Source organism: Dendrobates tinctorius, unplaced genomic scaffold, assembly GCF_039654945.1.
Source record: "Dendrobates tinctorius isolate UK_male_01 unplaced genomic scaffold, ASM3965494v1 ptg000155l, whole genome shotgun sequence".
NCBI lineage: Eukaryota > Metazoa > Chordata > Amphibia > Anura > Dendrobatidae > Dendrobates > Dendrobates tinctorius.
In genome coordinates, this window is record NW_027361822.1 from 12,717,540 (window position 1) to 12,737,744 (window position 20,205).

Here is a 20,205-nt window from a genome sequence, read left to right on the forward strand (position 1 = left end):
CCCCCAGCAGTTTGCCCCCAGCAGTTCGCCCCCGGATGTTTCGCCCTCAGCAGTTCGCCCCCGGATGTTTCGCCCCCAGCAGTTCGCCCACAGCAGTTCGCCCCCGCATGTTTCGCCCCCAGCAGGTCACCCCCGGATGTTTCGCCCCCGGATGTTTCGCCCCCAGCAGTTCACCCTCGGATATTTCGCTCCCAACAGTTCGCCCCCGGATATTTCGCCCCCAGCAGTTCGCCCCCAGCAGTTCGTCCCCGGATGTTTCGCCCCCAGCAGTTCGCCCCCGGATGTTTCGCCCCCAGCAGTTCACCCCCGGATGTTTCGCCCCCGGATGTTTCGCCCCCAGCAGTTCGCCCCCGGATGTTTCACCCCCTGTCAGTTCGCCCCCAGCAGTTCATCCCTGGATGTTTTGCCTCTAGCAATTTGCTCCTGGATCTTTCGCATCCGGGAAAAACCTGCCTGAACTGAACATTGGCAGGTTTGCTTATCACTAATAATACACCATATGAGTCTAAGATATACAATTCTGATCAAATTAGTTTTTTTTTATTCTCAAACTTTGTTTTCTAGATGAGTAATTTTACAGACAGGAAAATAGTAGGATTTCATTGGTTACTAAGGAGGTCGTGCCCCCTTGGGAGCAGAACGGATCCTGGCTCCCTATGATACATTCAGGGCTGCTTGTTCACAGCCCTCTGCAAAGCTCCCCTTCACCCTCCGCTCATGTGCTCTGTCCTGGACAAGAGGAGGGCTCCCCCCTGCCTGTGTAAAGCCATTACAGGACGGAACACATAGGGGGGGCTTTGCAGAGGGCTGTAAACCAGCAGCCCTTTATACATCATAGGGAATATATTGTTAGCTGCATGCTCCTGTGCAGCCACGCCCTCTAGAATCCATCCACAAGTACTGCTACTAAGGAGAAACAACCTCCTTAGCAACCACTGAAATCCTGCAGCACATGGAGCTTTAACTTGGATGAGACTTTTCACACAGAAGTGAAGCTGCTGGAAGGTCTCCTTTGGAAATGAATATCATGGGCACAGGTACTATAACATAACATGTTTTTTGCAGAGTTATGCTTTAACTGTATCTATCAAAACTGTTTTAACAAGAAACATAAAAAGGTATAGAGGGGAAGGAGTAGAGAAAAAGAGAAAATACAAATTGCAGGTTATAATGCTTGAATTATTTTACAGCTAAAAACACTGCTCTCAAAACATACAATATGTGACCATGAACTAAAAATCAAAGCTGTAGGCAATGCCTCTCAGATAATCCATCAAGCTTCTATTATCGAAATCTTGCACGATACGTTTAACCCTTGCTGAAATTGCAGCATACTTTTTGTTTCTTGCAGCGATGGGATTTCCTGCTATTATCTGAATAATTTCAAAACTATGGAGCTCTTGCTGATGTTTCAGACAGTTAATGAACTGGTATATATTTTGGAAAAGAGTACCACATGTTTCTCGAAAGCTACGGTGTCATCCTTCGACATCATTATTTGTTCGCTGTTGATCATTCAATGTTCGTTCATACACATTCCAGAATTGAACTGGAAACAAAGGTGCTTGACGTCCTCTGCGATTCATTCGACCGATATAGCTGTCTTCAAAATAGTTGGCAATAGGTATTGCTTCTTGTGGAAAGTCAGGATCTTCCACCAATTCTTCAAATGATTGCACAACATTCTGTGGTGGTAGAAAGGCCAGGGCAGGTATCATGCGTATCCAACGGGCAAATTCATGGTCACCTTGGTATTGCATCTTGAGTCCTTCATTTTGAACTTTACGCCAAACCGACTGCGCCAAACCGACTGTGATAGGTGGAAAAAGCAACCAGTCTTCACAAGGTTGGGGAATTCACTTTCAAATGCCTGTATTGCAGCTAGTTCAAAATCCAACATCAGGTTGTCTGGCTGCAGTCCAGGCTGCAAGTTCTTCAGCTCTTGCAGCAACCTCTGGTATGTAGAACGGCTCTTGTCAGTCAGCAAGGTGTACACTACAGGAAAAACAAGGCCGCTGTGGACTACATGGATTGTGTAAAGTTGCTTAAACAAGGCTGGTGTAGTGAAAAACATGCCATCAGCAAACCACTCTTTACTTTGTGCCAGTAGATGGAGATTGTCTCTTGTTCCAAATATCAACATACGGCTGTGTCCATTTCCTAATTTAAAATGAAAGTATTAGTAGAGGAAATAACAGAAAAAGTGTAACAAGCAGCAGACAGAGTTTTGGGATAAATTCACAAAAAAAAATCCTAATCAGAAGACTCTGTTCATATCTCACATTAAATACTCACATTTTGCTCCAGATTTTCTGATTTTATAATAAAAAAACTGAAGCAAAATCTAGTGTGAAGGGGCCAACCAATAGTTTTTTACAACATATATTGTCCCAGTGGAAAATTATATATTTTTGTTTAAAATTAAAATTACTTCCAAACTTGAAATAGGTCACATTTTTAGGGTACCTTTAGACCCTTCAACTAGACGGCCGTTCAGCACGGCCGATCGCCACTATGCTGAACGGGCCGTCTAGTTGACAGCCGCATCCAGACGCGGCGTGCGGCTGGACGTCTGAATGAACGACTGGGCGGTCCGCCCGCCTGAATGGGGCATTCCATTCAGGCGGATGGGCACGCTAGCCGTCGGGTGGGCAGCGCGGACGTTCGTGACGTCCGCGCTGCCTATGCTGTCTCATTGAGAGGATTGTGCAGGACGCAAAAAACGCCAGTAAAATCACCAGTGTGCTTTTGGCCTAAGGCATAACTGAATGGTCCATTAGGCTGGGGTCATATGCAGCATTAATGTGTAAATCCCATCCACATGCTGATGAAAAAATTTTGTTTACAAAAAAAAAACATGCAGTGCAGCATGTCAATGTATGCTGCCATTATACAAACAAAATTCCAGCCATTCAGACAAGGGGCTGAAATCCTGCACTAAAACCTGCACCTAAATCCATAGAGTTAAGTGAAGATTTTGATACAGAATTAGGGTACCACAATAGTGGCCACAATTGCAGGCACAAATAGATTCCTGTGGGATCTCCAATTGCTACCGCAATTACAGCCGCTGCGGAGATGCCGCTCCACAATCCCCTTCCATCAGTGGGCACGAGGCCTCAGGCTTTATCCAGACAAGCTGGATTTACAGGCGTATTCCGTGCTGTGTTTCCTGCCTGAAACCCGCCCTTTCATGTCTATGGTGCGGGTTACGGGCGGATTCCGGCCGGGGCCGGAAAACGCCCCACCGGAAAATAGCTTCAAAGCTATTTTCCGGCGGATCCCGGAAGGAATGGGAATGGGCAAGAGGGAAACCTCCCGAAAAATGCCTGCAAACCACGCCAAATACGCTCGGTTTAGGCCATAGCAGGGCATGGCCACGCCCATAGCAGAGCTTGGCCACGTCCCCTATTTGCAGAAGCGTTTTGCCAAAGCGCTTGCAAAGTGCTTAAAAAGTGCTTGGAAGCAGCAGGCAAAACGCATCTGCAAATCATGGCGTATCTCACCTGAGCTCCGGAGTTCAGCCCGACCTGTCCACGGATCTGCAGGACTGAACTACGAGAGCCGAGGAATCAGCCGGCGATGGCAGTTCAGTCCGTGCATGCCGCAGACAGGCGAGGCTGAACTCCGGGGCAGCATCCAGGACAGGTATGGCCAGTACAATGCTGCATATTTGGAATTAGTGTTGGCCGGTCCGATCACTGAAGATCGTAATTTATTATGATTTTCAGGCTGATCGTTATTTTAAATTACGATCCGATTTGTAGCCAGATCATGATGATGATCTGAATTAGAAATCGGAATCCTCCGTAATCTGAAAACACTGTCCGGGCATACACTCCCGAACAGTGTGCGCATATATATATATATATATATATATATATATATATACACACACACACACACACACACACACTATACAGGTGTACAGCGTGTGTGCATATTTAGCTTTAGTAAATGGCTCCAGGCTGCGCTGTTAAAAAATAAACAAACCCAGTTACTCACCTCTTTCTCCAGTGTCCAGTACTGGCTCCGGCTCCTAGCCCAGCAGTGCAGGGAATCCCGAAATCCAGGCGGCGCATCGCCGCCTCTGTGCCTGCCGTACTATAACTACAGTGGAGAGTGATCCCAGGACCGCTCACTAGACGGTCCTGGGAAAGCACCACATCACGTCACAGAACAGCCCGGCACATGTGCAGAGGTGGTGATGCACAACCCAGAATGCATAGCATTGGGATTTTGGAATTCCCTGCACCGCCGGAGACAGCGCTGGACACCGGAGAGAGAGTTGAATAACTGGGTTTGTTTATTTTTTAACAGCGCAGCTTGGGGCCATTATATATATGCAAGAAAGCTGGAAGAAGAGTGGCTCAACTGAGATTGTTGCTGAGGACTCAGTGTGCTGCTAGAGCAGGGGTTGGCTTCCGCCCGTACTTAACATGCATCCATGAAGAAAGACCTCCGCGCTCCTGAAGTCCTATACAAATCCTTTATTGCATTTCAAAGTTCCAAAAGTGCCAGACCACCATCACCCACCCACATATATGCATATATATATACACACACACACTGTTCGGGCGTACAGTGTGCATATATATATATATATATATATCTACATCTAGCTCTGGAGATTGGATCTGAATTAATTCCAATCTTTCGGTATGATCAGCCCGATCTGATCCTATCTTTCCAGTGATCGGCCAACACTAGTTGGAATCAGTAGGCCTCACTACATTATATTACCCTCAAAGTTTCCCTTGAAGGCAAAAATCACATAGTATTTTATATCAGCACCTTATAGTGTAGCATTTTTCACATTTGTGCAAAATAAACTTTGCAATAATTATGCATAATGGAATTGTTTTAATACAATGTTAAATGGTTAAGTAGCTTACCAGAGTCATGCAGAAGGAACTGCTGCTGGACACCATCAATACTGATCTCCTGGAACTCGAGGGGGATAACAAGTTGATCAAGGGTTTGAGGTAACCTTGGGATATTGCCAAGTTGCCTTGCTAATCGTATTGTCCTCTTCAGTGATGCTTTCCTTGGGAGAAGTGCTGCAACATTAGAATGGGCTCCTGAAACGACGTCTGTGAGAATCTGTTGTGGTGTCTCCTGTGTTGTCCTTGCCCTGGTCACAGCCTCATTAACAAGTCGGATTGCTTCAGGTCTTGCAGCTTGTGCTGCGTGATTGTGAAGATTGACTACTTTCACAACTTCGCCAGATTCTTCATTGGTCCAAACACGTCCCTTGCAAGTCGACCGTTTTTCACATACCCAGATGGAATGAACATCGTCAGCGGTTCGTTTGGAAAATAAGTAAATGTGATTCTCATGGACCAACTTGCTCCTTCCACGTTTGGACAGAACTGAATTCATAGTTGTAGAAAGTGAATTGCTGTGGAAGCTGACTGATTTTTTGTGGCAGTACACTTCTCTCTTTGTGGAGATTTCAGACACTGCTATATTCTGATATACAGATGGAATAAAAGCTAGTCTAATGTAACTTGCAGGACATGTGACCATGCTACTTGTTACATCTGCAACAAAACTTGCAACAAAGCAGGTCAGTGCTGGGTCAGGTAAAAGTTCAAAATTGTTTAGATTTTAGGCCTCTTGCACACTGTAATTTTAGAGTGGTTTCACACTTGTGTTTGTGGCCGCCAGAGGTCGATCCGCTCTGGATCTGACATCCAGCTGACCCCAGGGCAATGCTGGCTGAATGCTGGCATTCCGCTTGCATTGCCCATAGAAGTGAACGGCTGGGTTCAGCGATCTGCAGACGCCCGTTCGCTTTCGTAATGCCGCATTCCGCTATCAGTGTCAGAACAAAAAGAAGAGCGCTTTCTTCTTTTCGTTCCACTGCAGGTTAGCGGAATGCGGCATTACAGAAGCGAACGGGCGGCCTGTAGTGCATATGTAGCGGAAGTTTGAAAGCACCCTTATGCTGCCACTGTTTTAGAACTCCAAAGCACGTGCTTTACTGGCATTTTTCAGAGCGCTTTTGTGAGCGCTCTCGGTAATGACCCATAAGATACAGGCTATTGATGAACGCTAAGTGCTCAAAAATAGCTCCTGTAATAAAATAAAAAGAGCTGGCCGAAACAACACCTCGCTTTTCTAGCCATTGACTTATCTACTATATAATTGTCTAAGGGTCACTTTCGTCTTTCTGTCTGTAACGTTTTATTCGTATATTCATTGGTTGCGGCGTCTGTCTGTCATGTAAATCCAAGTCGCTGATTGGTCGTGGCAAAACGCCCGCGACCAATCAGCGACGGTCACAGTCTGCCATAAAAATGGCCGCTGCTTCACTGCCCTGTACTCACCGCTGACCGCTCACACAGGGTTAATGCCAGCGTTAACGGATCGCGGTGTACCGCACTCCGATAACGCTGCTATTAACCCTGTGTGACCAACTTTTCGCTATTGATGGTGCCTATGCAGCATCAATAGTGAAAAGATGTAATGTTAAAAATAATAATGATAAAAAAAAAAGTTATTCTCACCCCCTCCAACGTCGCGCTGTCCTCCGCGCCTCTCTCCAATGCACACCGTCCAGGACCTGCGATGATGTCACGGTCATGTGACCGCGACATCATCGCAGGTCCTACCCTCAGACCGGAAGCCACCGCCAGCACTGCAGAGAGGCGCGAGGACTTCAGGGCCCGTGGCTGAGGTGAGTATATCTTTATTATTTTTTTTAAACACGAATATAGTGCCCATATTCCTAGACTACTTGGACAGTGCAATATACTACGTGACCAGTGCAATATACTACGTTGGCTGGCCAATATACTATGTACGCTGTGTAATTTACTATGTGCGCTGTGCAATTTACTACGTGGACTGTGCAATTTACTACATGCGCTGTCCAAAATACTACGTCGGCTGTCCTATATACTACGTGGCCTGTACAATGTACTACGTGGACTGTCCAATATACTACATAACCTGTGCAACATACCACGTGGCTGTGCCTTCTAGAATACCCGATACATTAGAATCGGGCCACCATGTAGTATATTCAAAATTGGCAATCTTCTTAGGGATTTTCCAGTGCTTAGCACTTGGGAAAGTGGCTACTGTGAAAGCGGTCTTAGGGCTAAAACACAAGGCCAAAATTCCCTGCCTAATTTGGGGCCGAAACATCTGGGGGCAAAAAGCAGGGGGCGAAACATCCGGGGGCGAACTGCTGTGGGCGAACTGCTGGGGACAAAACATCCGGGGGCGAACTGCTGGGGGCAAAACATCTGGGGGCGAACTGCTGGGGATGAAACATCCGGGGGCGAACTGCTGGGGGCGAAACATCCGGGGGCGAACTGCTGGGGGCGAAACATCCGGGGGTGAAACATCCGGGGGCGAACTGCTGGGGGTGAAACATCCGGGGGCGAACTGCTGGGGGCGAAACATCCGGGGGCGAACTGCTGGGGGCGAAACATCCGGGGGCGAACTGCTGGGGGCGAAACATCCGGGGGCGAACTGCTGGGGGTGAATCATCCGGGGGCGAAACATCCGGGGGCGAACTGCTGGGGGCGAAACATCCGGGGGCGAACTGCTGGGGGCGAAACATCCGGGGGCGAACTGCTGGGGGCGAAACATCCGGGGGCGAACTGCTGGGGGCGAAACATCCGGGGGCGAACTGCTGGGGGCGAAACATCCGGGGGCGAAACATCTGGGGGCGAAACATCCGGGGGCGAAACATCCGGGGGCGAACTGCTGGGGGCGAAACATCCAGGGGCGAACTGCTGGGGGCGAAACATCCAGGGGCGAACTGCTGGGGGCGAAACATCCAGGGGCGAACTGCTGGGGGGCGAAACATCCGGGGGCGAAACATCCGGGGGCGAACTGCTGGGGGCGAAACATCCGGGGGCGAACTGCTGGGGGCGAAACATCCAGGGGCGAACTGCTGGGGGCGAAACATCCGGGGGCGAACTGCTGGGGGCGAAACATCCGGGGGCGAACTGCTGGGGGCGAAACATCCGGGGGCGAACTGCTGGGGGTGAAACATCCGGGGGCGAACTGCTGGGGGCGAAACATCCGGGGGCGAACTGCTGGGGGCGAAACATCCGGGGGCGAACTGCTGGGGGCGAAACATCCGGGGGCGAACTGCTGGGGGTGAATCATCCGGGGGCAAAACATCCGGGGGCGAACTGCTGGGGGCGAAACATCCGGGGGCGAACTGCTGGGGGCGAAACATCCGGGGGCAAACTGCTGGGGGCGAAACATCCGGGGGCGAACTGCTGGGGGCGAAACATCCGGGGGCGAAACATCTGGGGGCGAAACATCCGGGGGCGAAACATCCGGGGGCAAACTGCTGGGGGCGAAACATCCGGGGGCGAACTGCTGGGGGCGAAACATCCGGGGGCGAACTGCTGGGGGCGAAACATCCGGGGGCGAACTGCTGGGGGCGAAACATCCGGGGGCGAAACATCCAGGGGCGAACTGCTGGGGGCGAAACATCCGGGGCCGAACTGCTGGGGGCGAAACATCCAGGGGCGAACTGCTGGGGGGCGAAACATCCGGGGGCGAACTGCTGGGGGCGAAATGTGCGGGGGCGAAACAACCTGGGGGCGAAATGCTGGGGGGCGAAATATTCGGGGGCGAAGTGTACCTGGGGGCGAAATGCTGGGGGCGAAATGCTGGGGGCGAACTGCTGGGGGCGAAACTTCCTAAAACCGAATGAGCTATTGTTCAGATCCGTAATGAATTGCTTGCAGCTCTCTTCGGAACCTGTCCAAAACATCACAACATCATTAATATACCGTAGCCATTGGAAACAATGTAAACTGAAATCCTTATGCTGATACACAACTAGCTCCTCCCACCATCCCAAAAACAAATTAGCATAAGAGGGAGCACACCGTGTTCCCATAGCGGTACCTGTAGTTTGTCTGTAAAAATTCCTGTCAAAGACAAAGAAATTTTTCTCAAGAACAAAATGCAACAAACCAAGTAAGAACAGATCATGGTCCCCATCACCTGAGGTGTCATGCTCCAGAAAAAAGGAAACCGCCTCCATACCAATATCATGATTGATGCTCGGTATAGAGGGACTCGACATCAAGCGTGACGATTAATGTACATGGTGGTATACAGAAGTCACCAAGAAGTTGGATTAAATGTGTTGAGTCCCGTATATATGATTTAAGAGCCATGGCTATTGGTTGTAAAAAAAAAGTCCAGGTAGGTGCAGGGCTTTTCAAATAGCCCCCCAATACCTGAAACTATCGGCCTACCTGGAGGGTTCACCAGAGACTTGTGCAACTTCGGTAGGAGGTAGAAAGTCGGTACCATAGGGTCGCCAGTGGATAGGAACTCGGCCTCTTTTTTGTTGAGGACACCATGTCGCAATGCTTGTCCAATAATCCGGTCCAGTTTGTCCTTAAACACCTCAGTAGGGTTCGCTGGGAGGCGAGTGTAACAAGTGGTGTCCTGCAGCTGTCATATTACTTCCTGTAAATAAAGGCAATTAGGCCAGAATCCATTGCAAGATGCGTCCATGGAGAACTAGGAACCTCTAACAGGCAAAGCAACCCTGCCGCTGGAGCATGAGAAGCCTTAGATCTAGCGCACACGGTACACTGATGCACCCACTTGACGATTTCTCTTAGCCACCCCGGCCACCAGAAACTCCGACCGATCGACTTTCTATTTTCAGCAATCCCTGAATGACCCGCCAAACGAGACTCAAGACATTCCATAAACAAGACTATCCTCAGGGCTTTAGGCAAAAATAATTTCCCATACGAAGTGTTAGTTGGTGCCGCATCCTGGGCTTTAAGAATGCTATTTTCCAACTCAGAACCTAATGCTGCCACCACCATCCCTCTCTGCAGAATAGATTCTTCCTTTTCAGTATTAACCGCTGGGGATAAACTTCGAGACAAAGCATCAGCTTTAACATTCTTTGTCCAAGGAATATATGTCAGAGAGAAATGGAACCGTGCAAAAAACAATGCCCACCTAGCTTGACGGGCATTCAAATGTTTAGCAGCATCCAGATAAATCAGATTCTTATGATCAGTAAAGACTTGTATAGGATGTCTAGCGCCTTCCAAAAAATGTCGCCAGTGCTCAAAACGCAAGCTTAATAGCCAGCAATTCTCGGTTCGCAACATCGTAGTTGAACTCCGCCTCCAAAAATTTCTTAGAAAAGAACACACAGTGATGCACCCCATCGTCTCCTTCCTGTGACAGAACAGCCCCCACTCCTACTGATGAGGCATCCACCTCTACCAGAAAGGACTTAGTCTCGTCTGTCTGGATCAAAACAGGAGCAGAGCTAAACCTCTCCTTGAGATGCTCAAAAGCCTTAACAGCCTCAGGGGACCATTGGACAGTATTGGAACCCTTCTTAGTAAGATCAGTAAGAGGTTTTGCGATAACAGAAAAATTCTTTATGAATTTTCTATAATAATTAGCAAACCCCAAGAATCTCTGAATCGATTTCAAGCATTCAGGTCTAGGCCACTCCAATACCACCTGAACCTTCACTGGGTCCATATCAAACCCATCACTGGAAACCAAGTACCCCAAAAAACTAATTTTCTGTACCGCAAACTCGCATTTCTCCAGTTTAGCAAAGAGTGTGTTTTCTCTCAGAATCTGCTGAACCTGGCAGACTCTCTGCCAATGCAACTCCAGATCGGGCGAGTAGATCAAAATATCATCCAAATAAATAATAACACTCCTACCGATCAACGGCCTCAGAATGTTGTTAATGAAATTTTGAAAGAATGTCGGACACTCAAAATGACCTTCCGGGGTATTAAAGGCTGTCTTCCATTCATCGCCTTCTTTTACCCGCAGCAAATTATATGCCCCACGGAGATCGATCCTAGAGAACCACTTGGCTCCAACTAATTGGTTAAACAAATCCGGAATTAACGGCAAGGGGTAAGGATTGCGCACAGTGATCTTATTAATCTCCCTGAAATTCAGACACGTCCTAAGACCCCCATCTTTTTTTCTGACAAAAAAGAATCCCATGGCCACAGGGGACTTAGAGGGTTTTATATGACCTGCAGCAAGACTAATCTGCAGGTATTCCTTTAAGGCCTCCCTCTCGGGAATCGTCAGATTAAATAAATAACTCTTAGGGAGAGTAGCACCTGGGACGAACTCAATAGCGCAATCGTAATCTCTATGCGGTGGTAGAGCTTGTGACTCAACTTCAAAAAATACTTTTCAGAATTCCTGAATGGCTTCAGGTAGCTCACTTTTCACAACAGCAGCAATGTGTACATCACAACATTTCCCATATCACCCCTGACCCCAGGATCTTATCATACTTGATGACCAGTCCAGCACAGGATTGTGCATTTTTAACCAGGGTAACCCCAGGATGACTGGAAAAGGCAATTTATCAGGTACAAACAAATCTATAGATTCCTTTTGATCCATATTCACAGTGAGTGGAAACAAGCTGACTTTCGAGAAACGCACCCATGCTCTAGAGGAGTGTTATCAATCGCCACTACATGAAAAGGGGATGATAAAAGGTACAGATTCAATCTTATTCTTGTCTAGAAATTGTTGATTGATCAAATTAAGTGCAGACCCACAGTCCACCATCACTTGAAAATCAATAGAATGACCTTATGCGTCCTTCACATTGCTTAATAAAATGGCCAGTCTTACCACAATAAAGGCATAGCCCCTCAGAGAACCTTCTCTCCCTTTCCTGGGAACGAGTGGACATCGCCCCAAGTTGCATCGGTTCCCCATAGACCACGGGGGGGGTCTCTTGAGAGACAGGGTCCAGCAAAATTGAAGCCTTCTCCATATTCTGCCTGCCTCTCAATCTTCTATCCACCCTGATGGCTAACTGCATAGCAGCTTCCAGCATAGCAGGTGCAGGACATGCAATGAGTACATCTTTAACCCTGTCATTCAAACCTGCTAAAAACTGACTTTTGAGTGCTGGATCATTCCAGCTGACTTCTGCAGACCATCGTCTGAAATGGGTGCAATATCTCTCAGCGTCGCCGTCTGAGTTTTGCCTCGGCTGTAGCGACCCGATCCGGATCATCATATAACACCCCCATAGCAGAAAAAAAATGCTTCTACTGACATCAAACAAGGGTCATCCGGATGCAATGAAAATGCCCAAACTTGCGGCTCACCTCGCAATAACAACATAATCCCCACACGCTGTAATTCAGCCCCTGAAGACCTGGGTCTAAGCCGAAAATAAAGTAAACATGCATTTTTAAATGAAAAAAAATTCCTGTCGTTTACCAGAACAACATTCAGGCAAACCCACCTTAGGCTCTTCAGAGCCGACTTCAGGGCAATTACTCACATGCTGTTGTAAGCTGGCAACTTCCAACGTTAACCCTTGCAGGAGTTGAGCAAGATCTTGAATGTTGTTCATATTGCAGAAATCCGGGAGGGTTTTTTTTTTTTTTTTAAATACTTTCTTGGGCTGGACAAACCGTTACGGCTCTGCAACACAGGACTAGGATAGAAGGGGGAAAACTGACCCTGCACTGTGACTAGTCTGATACCCTACGATGGAGTGGGCGACCCATTCCTTGCGAATAGACCCACCAACGATCCTAGGTTAATCTCAAGCGAAGACCTATAGATAGGGGGAGGGGGTCCCTGAAAGATCTAAGGACTGGGTACAAAAACGGGTCACCTCCTAATAGAAAAAACAGAGAATGCTGCAGAAACCAACAGGATACAGAAACAAAGATCCCAGTACTGCACAAATTACACACAAAGAAGGCAAAGCAGAGCACCAAGCCAGAACTCAAGCGGATTTACACTGTTGTCCAGCAAGGACAGGGAAGTAGGTGCAGGTTAATAAAGGGTGATACAATCACCTGACCTAAGACAAACCCAGCACCAGAGGAAAAAGACCAGCAGCCAGAACATCACAAGAAAATGGCAGATAGTCACAAACTGAACAGATTCTAACAGATTCCTTCTTACAAATGAAAGCGCCTTCTGGATTTTCAACCATCACTCAGTTTGAACATTTTTCCATTGATTTTTTTTCTAAAATGTTAGTAAACCATCCCAGTGGAGGATGTACTAGCCTATGTCACAAACTATTTAGAGTAACTTGTTTAGTTTGTTAAAGATGTTTTCCATTACATTTTAACCAAAGCTCATTTGACCAGTGGGAGAGGGATGAAATAAAATCTGAGGAGCGCTGAACTTGTAGGTTTGTCGGTCGCCAGAAATTACCGACTTTATCACATGGCGGCACATGCAGATTCTTTATCCAGCCACTGATTGACTGCAGTAGACATGTGGCACTCACTTTACCATTGACTGTTGATAATAGTACCCTGAACTCACAGCTGGAAGACTAGAATGGTGCTCCTTAAGGAGGAGCGTGCAGGCTTTTTTTTTTTTATTATCTTCCCTAGTTAAAAAAAAAGTAGTGGTAAAAGTTTAAAAATTTTTTTTTGAATTAACATAATTATGACTGACCCCCAGCAAGAATAGTAAAAGCAGCAGGGGCAATCAGGAACATCTGCTGAACCAAAGCCTCATTTACATTTCCTTAGGCCTCACCCATGTCCATAATAACGGAAATCATCATTTGCCTTTGCTGGCACAGACTATAAGGTAGTTTTTTTATAAAAAAAAAAAAAGCACACACTGGAGTGGCTCTCATAGCAATCTGGCTATGACAGTCATAGAGGTCTGCTGGAGACCTCTGGTTGTCATGCCCATCTATCAGTGACCATCATGTGATGTCACCGATTGTGGTATTACATGCTTCCAGTAAGCCCGCGTTAAATGCCGCTGTCAGGGATTGGTACTATGGTGGTATTAAGTCTTTGTAAAGGGGTTTTGGTTATATTAGTTGCCAAGTTTGAGGTTAAAGTCTGCAGTGACTATGCCTGCGGACTGTTGAATCCTCACAGAGCTCGCGCACTGAGGATTTTCCAATGCTGGGAGTTGGTGATCCATGTGTAGTGGTGTAACTTGAACAGAATGGGCCTCAAAGAAAAAGCTCTAATGGGGCCCCAATTATTGCAAGTCTTTAACAGCATTGATCTTTACATAGGCCAAATTGACTTTTAGGGCCCCTAAGGCCTCTTTCACACTTCAGTTGTCTGACGTCAGTCAAAATCCGCTATGTAACAAACATATGCAACGGATCCGTTTTGCGGACGGATCCACCATTGTCTGAAATTTAAAAAACAGAACTCTGGAAAAAGGAGAGAGATAGAGAGAGAGACTTTTTTCGCCGCTTCCAGAATGCTATTTAGGGTTAAAATGCATGAAAGTAAAAATCTTCCGGGCATGCGCAGTTTAAAATAGCGGTGGAAAAAATGTTCCTTTGTCAGTCTACTCCAGCCGGCGGACGCTAAATTTCATACGGATCCGTCAAAAAACGGATGCAACGGACGACCATCAGTCATAATCCGCCGCTAATGCTAATGGGGAAAAAAAAACGGATCCGCCAAAAAAATGGCAGATCCGCTTTTTTATAAAAATGGCGGATTTTGACTGACGTCAAACAACTGAAGTGTGAAAGAGGCCTAAGCTCTAAGGCACAGGTGCAATTGCAACCCCTGCAACTACTGTAGTTATACCACTTGATAATGTTATCACAAGTATGAGGACACATGCAGACTAGACATGCACAGCCTCATTCAATACAAGCGAAATTGGCAAAGCTGAGTTCAACTAGTCATAATGTGGCCGGAGGTGGGGGGGGGAATTGCATACTTGCGTTCACATGACAGCCGCTCTCAATGCTGGCACCGGAGAATCCTCAGAAGTTACATAGACTTTAACCTCAACCACCATATCAGTATATTGATATCATTAACACAGTCTATGCTGGTAATATTTGATTATGGCTTGTTGGCATTTGTCTGTAATATTGAAATGTTATTTTGATACTATAATTATTTAATCTTCTATAGCAATATTAGAAAACAGTACTTAGACCTACCGGTAATTGTGTTTCCAGGAATCCATCCCGACAGCATCATGGAGGACATCCTTCTAATCCTCAGTGAGACAGGAACAACGAGCGGTTAAAAGGACCCTCCCCCTACCACCCTTCAGTGATTTTCCAAAGTACCACATCTGGATGGATGCAAAAAGGAATTTTATTAACAATACTTATACAAATGTTACGTCACATCAGTATGAAAACCTAGTGTGGGGGGGACTAGTAGTGCTGTCAGGATGGAGTCCTGGAAACACAATTACCAGTAGGTCTAATTACCATTTTCCAGTTCACCACCTGACAGCACCATGGAGTAGTACCAAAGGATGGTAGTTTAGGGTGGGACTACTGCATGTAAAACTTTCCTGCTGTGGCTAATTGTCCAGAAACAATGTCTAGCTTCAGAGGCGTAGCTAGGGTTCCGGTTTGGGGGGGGCGAAACTTCTGAGTGGGCCCCTAAATAGGTAACTTTGATTACAACTCGGTGACGCCCCCTAATAGTGGATGTAGGAGATGACTGCGCTGTTACTGAAAATAATCCCTATATAAAGACCAATATTGATATTACCGCCATATGGTCAGTGGTAAATACCAGTCCTACAAAACATATGAGGCTGTGTGCACACGCTGCGGATTTTGCTGCGGTTCCGCAGCGGTTTTGGCCGCTGCGGATCCGCAGCAGGTTTTTCTGCGGTGTACAGTACCGTGATTCCCTATGGGAATCAAAAACCGCAATGCCGACGGTGCGGAATTTTCTGCGCGGATTATCTGCAGTTTTCAATCCGCAGAAAGAATTGACATGTCAATTCTTTCTGCGGATTCTGCTGCGGTTTGCCATCTCCTCCATTGAGGAGATGAAAAACCGCAGGGCAAAACCGCAGAGCAATCCGCAGGTAAAACCGCAGGTATTTTGACCTGCGGTTTCACCTGCGGATTTTACAAAATCCGCGCGGATGAATCCGCACCTAATCCGCAGCGTGTGCACACAGCCTAAGTGATTACTGCACAGTTATAGTTGGTGTCTTACCGCTGACGATCTTTCTGATGGAATCGTTCACTTTTCACGTCTTTTCCATCTGGCCCAGACCGACATGACAACTTCTCCAGCCAGGACTCGGCTGCAGAGAATACAACAAAGACATGTTTCACTTCTCATATTCCAGCTCCATCACCATGTGTCTCCAACCTGCATAAACCCCTCATCCTGCTGATACCCCAATGCTGAGCTGCTGCCGTATGTGTCCCTATTACTACACCTGATACCCCAATGCTGAGCCGCTGCTGCGGTATGTGTCTCTATTACTGTACCTGATACCCCAATGCTGAGCCGCTGCTGCCGTATGTGTCCCTATTACTGTACCTGATACCCCAATGCTGAGCCGCTGCTGCCGTATATGTCCCTATTACTGCACCTGATACCCCAATACTGAGCCGCTGCTCCCGTATGTGTCCCTATTACTGCACCTGATACCCCAATGCTGAGCCTCTGCTGCCGTATGTGTCCCTATTACTGCACCTGATACCCCAATACTGAGCCGCTGCTCCCGTATGTGTCCCTATTACTGCACCTGATACCCCAATGCTGAGCCTCTGCTGCCGTATGTGTCCCTATTACTGTACCTGATACCCCAATGCTGAGCCGCTGCTGCCGTATATGTCCCTATTACTGCACCTGATACCCCAATGCTGAGCCGCTGCTCCCGTATGTGTCCCTATTACTGCACCTGATACCCCAATGCTGAGCCTCTGCTGCCGTATGTGTCCCTATTACTGCACCTGATACCTCAATACTGAGCCGCTGCTCCCGTATGTGTCCCTATTACTGCACCTGATACCCCAATGCTGAGCCTCTGCTGCCGTATGTGTCCCTATTACTGCAGCTGATACCCCAATGCTGAGCCGCTGCTGCTGCTGCATGTGTCCCTATTACTGCACTTGATACCCCAATACTGAGCCGCTGCTGCTGCTGCATGTGTCCTTATTATTGCGCCTGATACCCCAATACTGAGCCGCTGCTGCTGCATGTGTCCTTATTACTGCACCTGATACCCCAATACTGAGCCGCTGCTGCCGCATGTGTCCCTATTACTGCACCTGATACCCCAATACTGAGCCGCTGCTCCCGTATGTGTCCCTGTTACTGCACCTGATACCCCAATGCTGAGCCTCTGCTGCCGTATGTGTCCCTATTACTACACCTGATACCCCAATGCTGAGCCTCTGCTGCCGTATGTGTCCCTATTACTGCACCTGATACCCCAATACTGAGCCGCTGCTCCCGTATGTGTCCCTATTACTGCACCTGATACCCCAATGCTGAGCCGCTGCTGCCGTATGTGTCCCTATTACTGCACCTGATACCCCAATGCTGAGCCTCTGCTGCCGTATGTGTCCCTATTACTGCACCTGATACCCCAATGCTGAGCCGCTGCTGCATGTGTCCCTATTACTGCACTTGATACCCCAATACTGAGCCGCTGCTGCTGCTGCATGTGTCCTTATTACTGCGCCTGATACCCCAATGCTGAGCCGCTGCTGCTGCATGTGTCCTTATTACTGCACCTGATACCCCAATACTGAGCCGCTGCTGCCGCATGTGTCCCTATTACTGCACCTGATACTCCCTATACACACACGGCTCCGCTCCGCACCCCCTATACACATGCGGCTCTGCTCCGTGCACACTGTACACACGCGGCTCTGCTCCTTGCACCCCGTACACAAACGGCTCCACTCCTCCGTACACCTCATACATGCATATCTCTGCTCCGTAAACCTTGTACACACACGGCTCCGCTCTGTACACCTCATACACACAGCTCTGCTACATCCACACTGTAAACCGCTCCTGACCCCACACAGAAACTTCACCTCATCCAGCCAGCACCATGACAACCAGCACAGCAGAGTCCTGCAGCCACTGAAGCCCCTCATCATGTGACCCCTGACTCTGCCAATCCTGTGACCTCATCACAGGTCCTGTGCGCACAGAATAGCCCAGGACGACATTGCTGGCTGAGAGGTGGGGAGCCCACTGCTGGCACCGGGGCCCCCCACCGCCTTCTCAGGGGCCAGTAGCAGCCAGGCAGCAGAGAAGGGAGATCGATTCTCCCTGCTCTGCCGCAGAATAGTGGTGTAGTGTAGTGTAACTCCGGTGGGCCCCCTCAGAGCGCGGGGCCACCGCCCCCCTGTCCCCCTGGTAGCTAGGCTACTGTCTAGCTTGTAATGTTTAGTAAAAGTACTAAGGCTAGACCAAGTTGCAGCCCTGCAAATCTGATCTGCTGAGGCCCCTCTCCTTTCTGCCCATGACATAGCCATAGCGTGAGTAGAATGGGCTCTGAGAATATCTGGGGGAGCTTTCCCCTGTGCTTTATAGGCTAAACTTATCATGGTTCTTATCCACCTAGCGATCGTAGATCTTGCTGCTTTTCTACCTTTATTTGACCCTCCATACTGTACAAACAAGTTTTTGTCCTGCCTCCAACCACTAGTTGCTTCTAGATATTTAAGTACCGTCTCGCTAACATCTAGATTACGATAGACTTCCTCTTTTGGGTTTCTAGGGTGCTGGCAGAACAAGGGGAGGACAACCTCCTGATTTATATTTGAAGTCGAAACCACTTTAGGGAGAAAAGCTGGGTCAAGTCTAAGAACTAACTAATCTATCTGTGAACACCTGCACGTATGGATCTTGAATAGACAGGGCTTGCATCTCCCCTAGTCACTTTGCCGATGTGATAGCCACCAGGAAGGCCATCTTGAGTGAAAGCTTGGCTATATCTGTATCTTCTGATAGGCAATATGGGTGTTTACACAAGGCAATAAGGACCAGATTAAGGTCCCATGGTGGAGCTGACTGCCTTAAGAGGGGTCTCAATCTCTGTATGGTTTTTGAAAACCTAGATATCCAGGGATGTGATGTGAGAGAGCAATGAAAAAAATATACTAAGGGCTGAGATCTTTACTTTTAAAAAGGTACTGGGCATAAGACCTTTCTTAAACCCTAACTGAAGAAAGTCAAGAATTTTGGGAATGTCTGGGCGTGTAGTGTCTACTAAAGCCTCGATCTGACATTCAGGATCCAAGTTGAGAGTTGGAGCACGTCTGGATTGCGATGAAGAATCGGGCCCTGGTGGAGGAGATATTCCCTCTTTGGCAATAGAATGGGCTTTTCTGTTGACATCTTGTTTAGTAGAGGAAGCCATCTCCTCTTTGGCCAGAAGGGTACTATCAAGATAACTGTTGCCCTGTCGTCGTGTATCTTCCTGAGTGTTCTCTGAATCAGAGGAAGAGGTGGGAATGCATATAGGAGACCTCCTCCCCAGGGTTATGCACGCGTTGACTCCTGCCGAACCTTCCAGGGGATTTAATGAAAAAAAAAAGGTTCTGACTTTCGCATTCATTCTGATGGCGAAAAGATCCACGTGTGGTATTCCCCAACATTGGCATAACATGTTGAATACTTCTGTGTTCAACTCCCATTCTGTGGGATCTATCTTCCTCCTGCTCAGGAAATCTGCCCCCCTGGTTTTTGGCTCCTTCTAGGTGTACCATCGAAATGGATTAGACTGAAGTTTCTGCCCATCTGGTTCACCAAGTGCTGCAGTGACGGATGCTTTGGGCCTCCCTGATGTTTCAGAAATGCCACTGTTATGTTGTCAGATAACACTTACATGCTTGCCCCTGACTCTTGAATGAACCTGGTGAAGCACTTTCCACACCGCATATAACTCCTTGAAGTTTGATGATTTGGTTTTTATTTCCAGATCCCATTGTCCCTGGTAGTATCTCCCCTCTACATGACCGCCCCACCACAACTGACTTACGTCGGTGGTGACAATGATACATGGAGAGAGAATCCACGGCACTCCTATTTTTAGGTTTTTTGGAATGGTCCACCATTCCATGGACCTTCTTACCCAAAGGGATAGCATCATTCTTTTGTCCAACGAGCTTTGCCTTCTGTCCCAGGCTAACAAGGTCTCCCTTTGGAATTCTCAAGAGTGGAATTGACTCCACCTTACACAGGGGATACATGATGTCATCAGACCTAGTATCTTCATTGCTTCCCTGATGGAGCAAGGATACTTTGTGAACCGGTGAATCTTTTCTGTTAGCATAGTCTGTTTCTCCTCTGGCAAAAAAAGATGTTCTGGAGTGGGAGTCTAGGAGGACTCCCAGAAATTTTATTCTGGACTCTGGGATCAAGTTTGACTTTTCCCAATTTATGATCCAACCCAGATCCTGTAGCGTGGAGATCGTGAAGTCGTAAT

The 20,205-nt window shown here is 47.7% G+C and overlaps 1 protein-coding gene across 1 annotated transcript in view; it reads right to left on the reverse strand.

Moving 5' to 3' along the window:
• Positions 1 to 20,205, reverse strand: part of LOC141051175 (uncharacterized) — a 223,470-nt gene that overhangs the window by 80,107 nt on the left and 123,158 nt on the right. The gene's annotated exons all lie outside the window — the stretch shown is intronic.